The sequence below is a fragment of the Tursiops truncatus genome, chromosome 1 (genome assembly GCF_011762595.2).
Source record: "Tursiops truncatus isolate mTurTru1 chromosome 1, mTurTru1.mat.Y, whole genome shotgun sequence".
Classification (NCBI taxonomy): domain Eukaryota; kingdom Metazoa; phylum Chordata; class Mammalia; order Artiodactyla; family Delphinidae; genus Tursiops; species Tursiops truncatus.
The window spans coordinates 155290489-155307764 of NC_047034.1; positions in this window are offsets into that span (position 1 = coordinate 155290489).

Below are 17276 nucleotides of genomic sequence, written 5' to 3' on the forward strand. Positions count from 1 at the left end.
AAAAAATGAAGGGCTTCCCCGGTGGCACAGTGGCTGAGAATCCGCCTGCCAATGCAGGGACACAGGTTTGATCCCTGGTCCGGGAAGATCCCACATGCCGCGGAGCAACTAAGCTCGTGTGCCACAACTACTGAGCCTGTGCTCTAGAGCCCGTGAGCCACAACTACTGAGCCCCGCGTGCCGCAACTACTGAAGCCCGTGCGCCTAGAGCCCGTGCTCCACAATGAGAGAAGCCACTGCAATGAGAAGCTCGCGCACCGCAACGAAGAGTAGCCCCCGCTCGCCGCAACTAGAGAAAGCCCACGCACAGCAACGAAGACCCAACACAGCCAAAAATGAATAAAATAAATTTTTTTTAAATTAAAAAAATTTTTAAAAAATGAAGACACAGAGAGGCTAAGTAACTTGCTCAAGATCACACAGCTTACAACTAGCAGAGGCAGAACATGAACCCATGCTGGATGGTTCCAAGGTCAACACTCTTCATAACACTATATGACATTATTATTAAAAGAGCAGCATATCACAAGCATAAGGGTAATTCAGGAATGGTTCAAAAATAAATATATACCATATAGGTAGATTAACGAAAAATAAACAGGATAATTGTAATAGATTAAAATATTTCATAAATTTTAAGACCCATTCTTTTTAAAATTTTTTTAATTTTTTATTTTTTTTGCTGTACGCGGGCCTCTCACTGTTGTGGCCTCTCCCGCCGCGGAGCACAGGCTCCGGACGTGCAGGTTCAGCGGCCATGGCTCACAGGCCCAGCCACTCCGTGGCATGTGGGATCTTCCCGGACCGGGGCACGAACCTGTGTCCCCTGCATCGGCAGGCGGACTCTCAACCACTGCGCCACCAGGGAAGCCCAAGACCCATTCTTAATAAAAATCATTAAAATCAAGATAATAGAATAATAATAATATTATTAATTATTATTATATTATTATTTAATTATATTTATTTATAATTATATTTTATATTATTTATTAATATTTATTTTATTATTATATTATTATTAATAATAATATTAACAAGATAATAGAATATCTATCTTTAGCTAGTGGAGAAGCAGAGATGCTTTCCTGTTTTTAAGGAATAAATGAGGTCACTCTTCACCACTAATACTATTTTAATACTGCTTTGGATATTTTAGCCAGAGCAGAGGGAGTCAGAGACAGAGAGAGAGAGAGAAATAAAATTAAGTATATAAGAAAAAATCTTTATTGCAGTTGTTGCAATTATATAATAGGAATATACAGTCTTGCTAATTTTAAAATTAGTAAGACTAAGTGGAAAGATTCAAGAAAATAAGCAGAAATCTATAGCATTCACTACTGGTATAAGTAATAACTAATTAGAAACTATAAGGGTAAAATATCTCATTTAAAATACTTAGAAATAAATTTAATGAGATGCTTGTGTTCTATAAGAAAATCTGTAAGAATCAATAAGACATAGAAAAAAGTAAGTTAAGTAGAGTTAAAAGTGAAAACTCTTAAAGAGAGTTTTCTTAAATAGAAAAAGTGAGTTAAGTAGAGAGAGATGCCAAGTTCCTGGATGGAAAAACCAAATAATGTAATGATGTCTGTTGGACCCTTGTTTTCCAGCCCCAAGTTCTGAGGACTAGCATCAGGTATTTCCATCATTCCCTGTGTACTGAGCTTTAGAAATACAAAGAGATAAGGATGTATTAGAGCCAGTTCCTACCCCTAAGAAGAGACAAACATACAGTTGAGTGCTATCCAATATAAATACCATGTGAGATACATTTGTCATTTTGGATTTCTAACAGCCACATTATAAAAAGCAAAAAAGAAACAGGTGAAATTGATTTTAATATTTTATTTAACCTCCAAATATTATCATTTCAACATGTCATCAATATAAAAATTATTAATAATTTACATTTTTTATATAAGTTTTTGAAATCTGGTGTGTATTTTACACTCATAACACATGTTAATTCAGACTAGCCACAAATTTAAGTGCTTAATACATGTGGCAAATGGCTACTGCACTGGACAGCACAGATGGTCATTTCAATGCAATTTTGAGTATGACAAAGGCAAGCATGGGTGCCATGGGAACTAAGAGGAGATATATCTAACTCAGTCTGGGATAATCAGGGTAGGTTTCCTACAAGAGATACCTACTTAAACAGGCCTGGGAGGATGAGCAGGAATTAGCCAGGCAAAGGAAGGATGGGAGAAAGGCATTCTAAGCAGCATTAACGGAGAGCATGAAAGTAAGAAAGAGCACTTATACAAGGAACTATCAGTAGTGCTATCCTAGCATAAAGAAGGAAGCAAGAAACACTGAGAAGAGGCTAGAGAAGTACACCATTCCCAAATCTGCCCATTGTCTCCCCAGCCGAAGCCAGGGGAGGGGCAGCTGGGGGAGGAATGGAAGGAGCTGTCCCTGGTTCTGACATCCAAGGCAGATTCACAGTGTAAGTTCCACCCAAGCTGGAACTGACCCAGATCAAGTCTATTTCTTTGGGCTTTCTGCAGCACACATGGAAGCCCCAAAACCCTACACCTGGGCTGGCAGAACAGGAGAGTCCTTTGGATAGGCTGGCCCTGAGTGGGTTAGAGAATCTTATGAACATCCATGTCTAGGAACAGAACTCTGGGATATTGAAGTTAAGGGTCAGGTATGTCCAGGAAAGGCATCCTCTTTAAAATAAAAGTAGATGTAGATATACTATACCAAATGAACCCCAAAGATGTTAGTCAACCTGTGGTGTCCTATCTTGATCCCTTAGTGAACGTAAATAACAACTCAACTTTCGACCCAGAATCTATCTGGGTGGATGTTACCAAGCTGCTGATCAGTGGAAAGGATAGGGGCAGAATTAACTCCTATTATCTTCCTTCACCTCCATTAATACACAAGGGGGCTCAATGGAAAAGTATTTTTAATAAATATGGCCTCAGTATATCAATGGGCCAAGGAAAAAGACTGTCTGCATAAGTAGGACTATATAATTATCATTCATTCTTAAGAAAGTCAATATAGAATAATAATCCTATATCTATTAATTTAAAATTTTTTATTACATACTCAGTGATCAAGATATTGTGCTGGAACTGATACACTGGCATTTTATACCAGTATGATCCTTTGGAAAGCAATTTGGCAATATTTATCAACAGCCATGAAACAACCATGTTTCTGCTCTTTGACTTATAATATTCCACCCAGTTACATACTGCAACACTTGAAATCAGACAAACCTGGGTCAAATCTCAGTTCTACCACATGTAAACATGTGATCTCAAGCAAAGCATAGTTCCACTATTAACTGTAATTTCCTCATTTGTGAAAATCTCATAGAGGACTTCCCTGGTGGCGCAGTGGTTAAGAATCCGCCTGCCAATGCAGGGGACATGGGTTCGATCCCTGGTCCGGGAAGATTCCACATGCCATGGAGCAACTAAGCCCGTGTGCCACAACTACTGAGCCTGTGTTTTAGAGCCAACGAGCCACAACAACTGAGCCCACATGCCACAACTACTGAAGCCCACGTGCCTAGAATCCATGCTCCGCAACAAGAGAAGCCACTGCAATGAGAAGCCCGTGCACCACAACGAAGAATAGCCCCTGCTCACCATAACAAGAGAAAGCCCATGCGCAGCAACAAAGACCCAATGTAGCCAAAAATACATAAACAAATATTTATTTAAAAAAAGAAAGAAAGAAAGAAAAGCAAGGAAAAGATAAACCCAAATTTCAAGATGGCAGTTACATCTGAGAGGGAAAAGAATGGGACTGGGTTTTGAAGGAACACAACTCAAAAGGTAAAGGTTAAAAAAAAAAAAACACAAAGATAAAAGTAATATTCTCTTTATCTTTTCTTTTTCTTTATTATTATTTTTTTTTGGTAAACTGAATGGCAGGAGATTGGGTTATAGGTGTCTGTTACAGCATTCTTCTTTATATGTATGTATGTTATAAATATTCTCTTGTGACTATGTGATATTAGGCAACTTATTTAGTCTTACTGTGCCTCAGTTTTCTCCTCTGTAAGTCAGGAAAAACAATAACACCCACATCTATAAGGCTGTTGGGAGAATTTAACTGTTTAATATTGATACACATTAAAGTGCCTCAATTTAATGTGTAAACGTTCACTTACTGCCTGTTTTCAGTGTGGTACTCTGTACCTCAATGATACTTACTGTCCCCCAGACTAAGACTGCTTTATCCTCTCTAGAGAATAAACCTTCAATCTTCTATCAGGCTGCATGTAGCAGAGATGGGCAGTCATCTGACGATTGTGAAGCCAGAGAGGATCTAACAGATTTTTACCGTTCTTTCAACCTATCTTCCTATTTTCAGCCCCACTTCACCCCCATGTCCAGAGATTCCTGGTGCCTCCTATTCCAAACCTGTGTGTGTGTCTGTGTGTGTGTGTATGTGTGTGAAAGAAAGCTTGAGAGAGAGAAAAGGATGGTGGTCCACAAGGAAAATTATCAATAGTTTGCCTTTTGGTTTTCTCCCACATCACTTTAGGATTTAGCTTTCTGGGATATGCAAAGTCAGTGACCATAGGTCCATAGGCTTTCTAACTTCCAAAATTTTGTAACTGTTTTCTCCTTTTTTCAATGTATTATTTATTTACTTATTATTTTATCCATTTATTTTTGTTTTGTAGGGTTAGTAGAAGAAACAGGTAAATATGGGTGTGTAATCCACCATCTTTAATCAGAAGCAAGGTCTCATTCTTAAATATGAGGCAGTGTAAGCAAAGGAAACCATTAACAAACAGTTCATACAGCTCAATATCAAAAAAACAAACAACCCAATCAAAAAATGGGCAGAAGACCTAAACAGACATTTATCCAAAGAAGACATAACGATGGCCAACAGGGGCTTCCCTGGTGGCACAGTGGTTAAGAATCCGCCTGCCAATTCAGGGGACACGGGTTCGAGCCATGGTCCGGAAAGATCCCACATGCTGCAGAGCAACTAAGCCTGTGTGCCACAACTACTGAGCCTGCACTCTAGAGCCTGTGAGCCACTACTGAACCCATGTGCCACAACTACTGAAGCCCGCATGCCTAGAGCCCGTGCTCTGCAACAAGAGAAGCCACCACAATGAGAAGACTGCACACCTCAATGAAGAGTGGCCCCCGCTTGCCACAACAAGAGAAAGCCCGCATGCAGCAACAAAGACCCAACACAGCCAAAAATAAATTAAATAAATAAATTTTTAAAAAAATGCCAACAGGCACATGAAAAGATGCTCAACATCGCTAATTATTAGAGAAATGCAAATCAAAACTAGAATGAGGTATCAGCTCACACCAGTCAGAACGGCCATCATCAAAAAGTCTACAAATAATAAACGCTGGAGAGGGTGTGGAGAAAAGGGAACCCTCCTACACTGTTGGTGGGAATGTAAATTGGTGCAGCCACTATGGAAAACAGTACGGAGCTTCCTTAAAAAACTAAAAATAGAGCTACCATATGATCCAGCAATCCTGCTCCTGTGCATATATACCAAGAAAACTCTAGTTTGAAAAGATACATGCACCCCAATGTTCATAGCAGCACTATATACAATAGCCAAGACATGGAAGCAATCTAAGTGTCCATTGACAGATGAATGGATAAAGATGATGTGGCATATATATATATATATATATATATATATATATATAAAATGGAATATTACTCAGCCCTAAAAATGAATGAACTAATGCCATTTACAGCAACATGGGTGGACCTAGAGACTATCATACTAAGTGAAGTCAGACAGAGAAAGACAAACATCATATATCACTTATATGTGGAATCTAAAAAAAGATACAAATGAACTTATTTATAAAACAGAAACAGACTCACAGACATAGAAAACAAACTTATGGTTACCAAAAGGGAAGGGGGATAGGGATAAATTAGGAGCTTGGGATTAACAGATACACACTACTATACATAAGATAGATAAACAACAAGGTTCTACTATATAGCACAGGGAACTCTATTCAGTATCTTGAAATAACCTATAATAGTAAAGAATCTGAAAAAGAATATACATATATATGTGTATGCATATGTATGTGTGTGTGCATATATATATGTAAAACTGAATCACTTTGCTGTATACCAGAAACTAACACAACATTGTATATCAACTGTACATCAATCAATCAATCAATAAGAGGCAGTGCAGAATAGTGGTTAAGAACACATGTCCTAGGGGACTTCCCTGGTGGCACAGTGGTTAAGAATCTATCTGCCTGCCGGATTTCCCTGGTGGCGCAGTGGTTAAGAATCCGCCTGCCAATGCAGGGGACACGGGTTCGAGCCCTGGTCCAGGAAGATCCCACACGCTGCAGACCAACTAAGCCTGTGTGCCACAACTACTGAGCCTGCGCTCTAGAGACTGCATGCCACAACTACTGAAGCCCACATGCCTAGAGCTCATGCTCTGCAACAAGAGAAGCCACCGCAGCGAGAAGCCCACGCACGGCAATGAAGAGTAGTCCCTGCTCACTGCAACTAGAGAAAGCCCGTGTGCAGCAATGAAGACCCAACACAGCCCAAAATAAATTAATTAATTAAAAAAAATTTTTAAAAAGAATCTGCCTGCCAATGCAGGGGACACAGGTTCAAGCCCTGGTCAGGGAAGATCCCACATGCCATGGAGCAACTAAGCCTGTGCGCCACAACTACTGAGCCTGCGCTCTAGAGCCTGTGAGCCACAACCACTGAAGCCTGCACGCCCTAGAGCCCATGCTCCGTAACGAGAGAAGCCATTGCAATGAGAAGCCCACATACCTCAACAAAGAGTAGCCCCCATTCACCACAACTAGAGAAAGCCTTATCTGTGGAGGATGCAGCAATGAAGACCCAATGCAGCCAAAAAAAATAAATTAAAAAAATTATTAAAAAAAAAAAAAAGAACACATGTCCCAGACTGCCTTGGTTAGTTAATATCTTGGCTCCACCACTTTCCAACTGTGTGACCTTTGTTAAATTACTCAAGCTCTCATTTCCTTCATTTCAGCATTTATAAATTGAAGGTAGTAGCACCTACTTCATTAGTTATTATGATGATGATTAAATAAGTTAATATTTGTAAGAGCTTAAACTTGCCCACAATGCTGTAAGTGCTCAATAAATGTTAGCTAATATTATTTGAGGAGAGGCCCCAACATGAAAGTCAGAGAACAAAACAAACTGTAAACACAACTCAAAGGAAATATAGACCACGCAAATGGAACACAAGAAAACCTCCCCCCAAACTGCATTTTACATTCTCAGAAAAATAAGATACTGAACTCATTTAACAGGAGGAGACTACAACAACAGGACCAATTTACAGTAAAATATTAAGATAACTAACATTTTAAATTCATACACGAAAGATAAAGTTGAGAAAATGACCCCATAAAGTAGAACAAAAAGCAGAGATGGAAAATAGAAGAGAGAATGAAATAAAATTAGAGGTGCCACTCATTAGGTCCCACAGCTGAACAACAGAAGATCCAATTCAGGAGAGAGGAGGGAAACAATGGAAGACAAGAAATTATCAAAGATCTAATACAAAAAAACTTTCTCAGACCTAAAAGGCTTAGTTTCCTGTAGGGGGCAATTCTGTGCTCAACCCACTGAGAGGGGAAAAAAAGGAGAAAAAAAAACTCACACAAGAGCAGATCACAGTAAAATTTCAAAATTTCAGAGAAAGAAAGAGATCTTAGAGCACTTAGCACACTTTCTTGTTTATTATTTTGTCTGTTTTACGTGACGGCAGGGACTATGCCCACCCTCCTCACTGAAATACCCAGAGCCAAATGCAGTGCCCAGAGAAGAGTAGGTACATAATATTCGTTGAATCAATCTTGCATAATTTTTAAAAATACACCAATCTCTCCACTCACCCTTGGAAACCCCTCATTACTGATGGCAGGCATTTCAGGGAAGTCACTCATTGATTCGACTACTGAATCCCAAAAGGAACACCCAAAATTTTTTTTAGATTGTCATTATGCTTGGAAAGAAAGACCTCAGGGTTTGGAGTCCAAAAGTGCTAAAGCCGAACGCGGCTCTTACTTACAAGCTTGTGTGACCTGGGATTACTCAACCCGTTCAACAAAAACTTACTGACCACCAGCCATGGGGCCGGGGCGCATGTGGGGAAGGGGTACTTTGGTGATAAGTACAAAAGAGTCCTATCCCTCCAAGAGTTCGTGGTTGAATAAGGAGACCAACGAAGAGAAAGAAAAAAATTACCACAGCCTCCCGACGCGTCGTTCCCCACCCTCTCGAGCCCATTTTCCACAGAGCTTCAAAATATCGTTTCAAAATGAACACCTGCTTAAATCACTTGCCTGCTTAGAGTACTTCCATGGCGCTTCTGTGCCCTCAGGATATAAACTCACCGAGTTCTGGAAGGCCTCAGGCATCCCGGCTGCGCACCTCTCACGTGGCTCCTTCTCATCATGGCGGCCTCTCAGGTCTATCGGCGTCTGCAACTAGTCAGGTCGCCCAGCCGGGATCTGATTGGTGAGCGTGGAGGAAGGACTGAGCATGCGCGACCTAGCCCCTCCTCCCACCCCTCATTTCAGAGCCTCAGGGTTGCAGAAAGCTGGCCTTTTTGCAACCGCTCACTCACCATTCTGCAGAGGTTTAATTGACATTCAATAAACTGCAAGTGGGCAATCTGATGAGTTTTGACGTAAGTATACACGTTACCCCATCACTACAATCAAGACAATGAACAGGGCTTCCCTGGTGGCGCAGTGGTTGAGAGTCCGCCTGCCGATGCAGGGGACACGGGTTCACGCCCCGGTCCGAGAAGATCCCACATGCCACGGAGCAGCTGGGCCCGTGAGCCATGGCCGTTGAGCCTGCGCGTCCGGAGCCTGTGCTCCGCAACGGGAGAGGCAACAACAGTGAGAGGCCCGTGTACCGTAAAAAAAAAAAAAAAAAAGACAATTAACGTATCCATCACCCTCAAAAGTTTCCTCCTGACCCTCAGTAATCCTACCTCTTGTCACTCCTTGCCTTCCCTTCCTGCAACCACTGATCTTCTTTCTGTCATCAAAGATTAGTTTTCATTTTCTCGTATTTTATATAACTGGAATAAATTCTTTTTTTTTTTTTTTTTTTTGCTGCTTCTTCTTTCTCTTACCATAATTATTTTGAGATTCACCTATGTAGTTGTGTGTATCAAGAGTTCATTGCTGGCTTCCCTGGTGAGGCAGTGGTTAGGAATCCACCTGCCAATGCAGGGGACACGGGTTCGAGCCCTGGTCCGGGAGGATCCCACATGCCGCGGAGCAACTGAGCCCGTGTGCCACAACTGCTGAGCCTGCATGCCACAACTACTGAAGCCTGCAAGACTAGAGCCCGCACTCTGCAGCAGGAGAGGCCACGGCAGTGAGAAGCCCGGGCACCGCAACGAAGAGTAGTCCCTGCTCACTGCAACTGGAGAGGGCCCGTGCACAGCAACGAGGACCCAGTGCAGCCAAAAATAAATAGATAGATAGATAAATAAAAATTTAAAAAAGAAAGAGTTCATTGCTTTTCAGTGCTGAATAGTATTCCATTATGTGGATATATGACCACTTGTTTATTCATTCTCATGTTGGTGGGCATTTGTGTTGTTTTCAGTTTGAGAACATTACAAATAAAACTGCTGTAAACGGGCTTCCCTGGTGGCGCAATGGTTGAGAGTCTGCCTGCCGATGCAGTGGACACGGGTTCGTGCCCCGGTCCGGGAAGATCCCACATGCCGCGGAGCGGCTGGGCCCGTGAGCCATGGCCGCTGAGCCTGCGCGTCCGGAGCCCGTGCTCCGCAACGGGAGAAGCCACAACAGTGAGAGGCCCATGTACCGCAAAAAAACAAACAAACAAACAAAACTGCTATAAACATTTGTCTACAAGTCTTTGGGACATTTGCTTGGGTAAACACCTAGGAGTCAAATGACTGGGATTTAGGGTAGGTGCATAACTTTAAAAGAACTTAAAGAACTTTTTAAAAAGTAGCCAACCTGCTTTCCAAAGTGACTGCCTCACTTTACATTCTCACAAGTGTTATGAGAATTCCAGTTGCTCCACATCCTCCTGAACAGTTGGTACCCACAATCTTTTTAATTTTAGTCATTCCAGTGGGAGTACGGTGGTATCTCATTGTGGTTTCAATTTACACTTTCCTAATGGAAAATTATGTTTATTTTCCATTTGCATATTTTCTTTTCTTTTTTTAAAAAATGTATTTATTTGGCTGCACCGGGTCTTAGTTGCGGCACGGCATTTGGGATCTAGTTCCCTGACCAGGGATCGAACCCGGGGCCCCTGCATTGGGAGCGCTGAGTCTTAACCGCTGGACCACCAGGGAGATCCTCATTTGTATATTTTCTTAGGTGAAGTGTCTGTTCAAATCTGTCAATCATTTTTAATTGGGTTATTTGTCTTCTTAAGTTGTAGGAATTCTTCATATATTCTACATAAAGTCCTTTATCAGATATACATTTTTCAAATATTTTCTTTTAGGTTATGGCTTGCCTGTTCATTTTCATAGCAGTGTCTTATGAAGAGCAAGATTTTCAATTTTCATGAAATCCAATTTATTGATTGTTTTTCTTTTGTAGTTGATGCTTTTTGTGTTATGTTTTAAAACTCTGGGTCACTGAGATTTTCTTCCGTGTATTCTTCTAGAAGTTTTACAGTTTTAGCTTTTACATTTAGTTCTATCATCCTTTTTAAGCTACTTTTTATATATGGTGAAAGGTAAAGGTCAGGTTCATCGGTTCATCTTTTTTTTGCACAAGTCTATCCAGTTTTTGAAAAGATTCCTTCAGTTAATATGCCCTGGAACTTGTGTTGAAAATCAATTAGCCATTTATGCAATTGGACACTTTATTCTGTTCCATATATCTATCTTGATGCCAACTGTCTTGATTATTGTAGCTTTATAATAAGTCTTCAATCAGGTAGTGTATTCATTACCTATTGCTGCATAACAAATTACCACAAATTTGGAGGCTTAAAACAATATACATTTATTATCTCATAGTTGCTGTGGGTTAAGGATCCAGGCATGTCTTAGATCATCTGCTTAGCATCTCACAGGCTATAGTCAAAGTGTGGGCTGGGCTGGGTTCTCATCTGGAGGCTTGACTAGGAAAAAAAAATCCACTTTCCAGCTCCTGTGTTTGTCATTTGGTTCACTGCAACTGTATAACCAAGAGCTTCTGTTTTTGTTGACTGGTGGCTGGAGGCCAACCTCAGGTCCTAGAGCCCACTCACATCACAACTCCTTGCCACATTGGCATCCCCAACACAGCCGAAAGGGAGAGAGAGAGAGAGAGAGACGGGGCGGGGTGGTGGTGGTGGTGGGGAGGACTTTCTAGTGAGTCTGCTAGCAAACAGAATCGTATATAAATTAAGGTAATCACAAAAATCACATCCCATCACGTTTGCCGTATTTTATTGGTTACAAGCAAGTCACAGGCCCTGTCCACACTCAACAGGGGAGGGATTATACAAATGCCTTAACACCAGGATGTGGGGACCATAAGGCCATCTTAGACTACATCCTCCACAGATAAGTTCCAAATATGTTTTTCTTTTCAAAGTTGTTTTTGGCTATTCTAGGTCCTTTGAATTTCCAAATAAATTTTAGAATTAGCAATAAATTTCTACGAAAAAAGCTTGCTGAAGTTTTTATTGGAATTTATTTATAGATCAATTTGGGTACAAATAACACCATAACACTATCAAGTCTTCTGATCCATGATCATATTGCATCTCTTCATTTATGTAGGTCTTTAATTTCTTTCAGCAATGTTTTCTAGTTTTCAATGTATAGATCTTGCACATTTTTTTCAAATTGGTTCCTAAACACTTTTTATTTTTGATGCTATTTAAATGGGATTTAATTTTTTTTCCATTTTATCCTAAATTGCTTAATCAGTACATTTGGAAAAGTAGACTCTTTCCTTTGTGGAAAACCAAGGTTTTCCTGTGCTTACTATGACTAGGAAGGCAAGCATGTTAAGTAAAGGGGAATGCTACACTCCCATTTGCCCTCACTTCTAAGCAAGTCCTCTTATCTAAGTCTTATCAGCAATAAAACTGACATCTTGCTCTTCATCCAACTATCTGATATCTATGGCTATTTTTCAGTTGGTTCTGAACTGTTGTAGGGAAGGGGGTATGATTTATTAATCCCCTAAAACCTCAACACCTCCTCCATCAGACTGGTGAAGTTACTTGCTTCCTGTGTTCATGACAACTTCCTGACATTCCCTCCCATGTGTCCTTGCTTGCACTTCCTGTGATGCATGTGGCAATACTTAGCTGCTCTCCTTTGTTGATATAGCCTTCTCCATCCTCCTCCTCCTCCTCCCTCTAAATATGCAAAAGTCTCAAAAGCATGAAGAAAAACCCATACTTATCTTTGTAGCCCCAATGCTTAACACAATGTTAAGCAGGCAATAGGTATTCAATAAATGCTTGCCTAATGAATTATGACCACAAAATGACATGACTTCAGTCTTGAAAAAGGGTAACTGTTCGTTATGTAATAGTTAATGAAATAACAGAACACAAAATCCTGTACGCATTAAGATTACAACAATATAAAAATGTACGTGCATTGAAAGGTGATATGTAAAATCAATTGCCATTGTGTTTGCTATCTTTTTAACAAGAATTTTCTTAACTTTTCACTATTGCTGATGTCTGAATTGCCTCCCCCGACACACACACATGTGGGTTCGGGGTGGGGGTTAATGTTACATGGGACACCGAGACTCTGAGGGCAACCACGTGAAGGAAGTTAGAGAAAGCAGGATTAAACATGAGAGAAACCAAGTCCAAATGCCAACCAAGTCCAGGGGCCAGGAGCAGGGTCAAGGAAAGAGATCACAGAGACTGGAGTTCAGAATTAGAAGAGACAGGATCACTGGTGAGCAAAGTTTAGGGTGGAGGGGAGTTCAAGCATGACTTCCTTAAATATCTGTGGGAGTCTATGGATTTCATTTGTTTCACTTATGATTTTTAAAATTTTTGCTATTTTAATATTTTCTTTTAATTAAGTTGTTCCTATTGTTATAGTCTCCTCTTGTTTAATGAATGCAGTATCTTCTTTTATCTTTCCGAGAATATAAAATACAGTTTGGGGGACTTCTCGTGGCGCAGTGGTTAAGACTCTGAGCTCCCAATGCAGGGGGCCCAGATTTGATGCCTGGCCAGGGAACTAGATCCCACATGCATGCCTCAACTAAGAGTTCGCATGCCACAACTAAGGAGCCGGTGAGCCACAACTATGGAGCCCGCAAGCCACAACTAAGACATGTAGCAACCAAATAAGTAAATAAATAAAATAAATATTAAGGGACTTCCCTGGTGGTGCAGTGGATAAGAATCTGCCTGCCAATGCAGGGGACACGGGTTCGAGCCCTGGTCTGGGAAGATCCCACATGCTGCGGAGCAACTAAGCCCGTGCGCCACAACTACTGAGCCTGCACACCAGAGTCCATGTGCCACAACTACTGAGCATGCATGCCGCAACTACTGAAGCCCACGTACCTAAAGCCCTTTCTCCGCAACAAGAGAAGCCACCACAAGGAGAAGCCCGCACACCGCAACAAAGAGTAGCCCCCGCTCGCTGCAACTAGAGAAAGCCTGCACACAGCAACGAAGACCCAATGCAGCCAAATAAATAAAATTTAAAATCTTAAATAAATATTTTTTAAAAGACCCAATGTAGCCAAATAAATTTTAAAAATTAAAAAAAAAGGGGCTTCCCTGGTGGCGCAGTGGTTGAGAGTCCGCCTGCCGATGCAGGGGACATGGGTTCGTGCCCTGGTCCGGGAGGATCCCACATGCCACGGAGCGGCTAGGCCCATAAGCCATGGCCGCTGAGCCTGCGCGTCCGGAGCCTGTGCTCCGCAACAGGAGAGGCCACAGCAGTGAGAGGCCCGTGTACCGCAAAGATAAATAAATAAAACAATTTGGGGGGGAAGTTTTCTTCTGCTCCCTTTGCATGGCCTCTATTTTCTTTGAGTTATGTTTACTGTTTGTTTTGTTCTCTGACTTTTGTGTTGGGGAATTTCCTCAATGATATTAGCTAATATTTATTGAGCATCTATTATATGCCAGACACTGCGTGCTGGTTTCACAAAGATGAATAAGACAAAGTTCTAAGCAGGATAAATATAAAGATTCCTAGGCCTATTAAAGTGTTGAAAATCAAAAACAAAGAGAAGATACTAAGAGCAGCCTGTACTGGTCAGTGTTCCCCAGAGAAACAGAACGAATAGGATATAGACATAGCTATAGTTAGATATATAGATATATATACTGATGGCTTCCAAATCCCCTTCTCCAGTCCATATATACCACTCTCAAATCAAATCCATCCAAAATTCAACTCACCACATTCTTACTTCCCACAAATCACAAATCTGCTTCTTCTGTGTTCATTTTCTCAGTGGCACTATTACCTACCCAGCTACCCAAGCCAGAAATCTGAGAGCCCTCCTAATGAGTCTTCCTTCCCTGCACTCTCTATATGCACTTTCCCCAAGTTCTGCTTCTTCTAAATTCTGAATATCTCGTGTTCATTCGTTCTCTCCAATTGCACTATCACTGCTCAAGTTCAAGCCTCATCATCTTTAGCTTGAGTTTCCACAGTAAAACTCTCAGAACTTCACCTTCAAACTACCCACAACACTACTGACAGCCTAAGTAACACAAATCAGACTGTGCTATTGTACCTGTGGACAAACTCTAAACTCCTTAGAATGCCATGCAAGTCCTGTCCTGTCAGGAACTGATGCTTGCCTCTGTGGTTCAGCCTCATCATTTCCACTTCCCTTATAATCCAAGAGTACTGAAATTACTTGTAATTTATCCCAACAAGTCATGATCTTTGTTTTCCTCTCTGTGCCTTTGCCCATGAAAAGAATCCTTAGAATGCCTTCTTCCACCTTGTTCATTTATAAAACTCTTATTTATTCTTTTTATTTTTTTTATTTTTATTTTTTTTGCGGTACGCAGGCCTCTCACTGTTGTGGCCTCTCCCGTTGCGGAGCACAGGCTCCGGACGCGCAGGCTCAGCGGCCATGGCTCACGGGCCCAGCCGCTCCGCGGCATGTGGGATCTTCCCGGACTGGGACACGAACCTGCATCCCCTAGCATCGGCAGGCGGACTCCCAACCACTGCGCCACCAGGGAAGCCCTCTTATTTATTCTTTATAAGACATCTCAGTCATCATTTCTTCTAAGAAGGCTTCCTTGATCTCCCCAAGCTGGGTTAGCAGCCTCTCTAAGTGGTCCCATGGTTATGTGTATATATTTCTCATAATACTTAACCCTTAAAGCTACCTTGTTACATATGTGGCCCCCAAGTTTACAAGTGAACCTTTCAATGACCAGAACTTGTGTCTTTCATCTTTATATTTCTTAGCACATAATAGGAGCTCCAAAAATGTTTGTTAAACTAAAATAATTTCTTTCCTTCTCCAGTCAATTTGCAATATAGTTGCTAGTTTTCCCATCTGATTTTGTCCCTCTTCTCCTTAAAGATTTGCCAATAGCTTCTGGAGAATAAAGTCAACATAGAGGAAATCAGAGCCAAGAGATAGAGAAAAAGAGACGGAGGAGGAACATGCCTTGTTTGTGACTTGCCTACTTGCTAGCCACTCCCTGACACAGGAGTCATTATGTGACACAACCCCCAGGGACTGATTCAAGGACGGACATGAACAGGACACAAATGGAGGGGGAAGAAGTGTGAGGAAGGCCATTTGGACTCACTTGAAACACACAAAATAATGGGGTTCCCGTAAGAAAGAGGGATTCTATCACCCAAAGAAGTAATAAAGGAAAGAATTGGAGTAGATAAAAATTATAGCTAATCTACTGTGAGGGAACAGTGTGTCTAGAATCCCCTTGTTCCCCACTTATCCACCTGGCAAAGTCTGACTCGTGCTTCATGATCTATCCCAAAATTCGTGACTCTGTAGTGTTTCCTGACTCCCCATGACAAAAATTGTTTCCCTTTTTAAGTTCCTATAATTTCACCCTCAGTAGCAGGTATAATGAAGTTAGATAGGCCTGGCTTCAATTCTTCAAACTTTGACTCCTCATCTTTAAAACAGGGATACCACCATCAACCTCAAAGGACTGTGGCTGTGATTAAAGATGTCAGTATAAAGTGACTGCATATATTAGGCACTCAGATGTTAATCTTGCTCCCTCCTCCTCCCCACCTTACGCTGTATTAGAATGAATTCTTTGGAGAATTAAGTTTTTTTTTTTTTTTTTTTTTTTTTTGCGGTACGCGGGCCTCTCACTGTTGTGGCCTCTCTTGTTGCGGAGCACAGGCTCCGGAGCCATGGCTCACGGACCCAGCCGCTCCGTGGCATGTGGGATCCTCCCGGACCGGGGCACAAACCCGCGTCCCCTGCATCAGCAGGCGGACTCTCAACCACTGCGCCACCAGGGAAGCCCCTGGAGAATTAAGTTTTTACTCTTCTGTATTCCCAGCACCTAGGTAGAGCTTGGCATATATTGGGTTCATGATAAATGTTTGATAATAGACAAATATGGACAGGGGGATACCGTACTGATGGAAAAAACAATTACCTGTAGTAAAGTTGGCTGTATGTAGGACTTGCTCCTCTGGTAAACTATAAATTCCCTGAGTATAAGGGCCACATTGTGCAAATCTCTGCATTATCCTTGCCATGACTTAACAAAAGGGCTTTGCTGGTAAGAATTAAAAGACTTGAGATTGGATAGCCCCAGGATGGGGGAATTTGGGCAGCTCTTCCTCTGAAGAAGTCAGTCTTATAAAGTACGTAGCTATACTGCCCTCTGAAGACTACGGATTTTTCTCAGAACATCACTGAAATAGATCTCCCTATTAAGAGCTATACACAGAACTCTGCTGAAGCTTTAAGTTTTCACATGTGAAATGTTGCAAGAAGCTCTTCTAAATTTCCCAAATAACAATTTCTAAAAATAGGGAGACCCAGGAGTTAAAAACACAAAGTTTTCTCATTGTTCTTCTTTCTCAAATTTCTTATACCGAGGAAACTGTTTATAAAAAGTAAGCATGGGGAATTCCCCGGCGGCCCAGTGGTTAGGACTCTGTGCTTTCACTGCCGAAGGTGTGGGTTCAATTCCTGGTTGAGAAACAAAGATCCCACAAGCTGTGCGGTGTGGCCAAAAAAAAAAAAAAGTAACCATATGTATTGCTATTACAGTATACGCTATATTTATTAGACAATCGACAAGAAAAA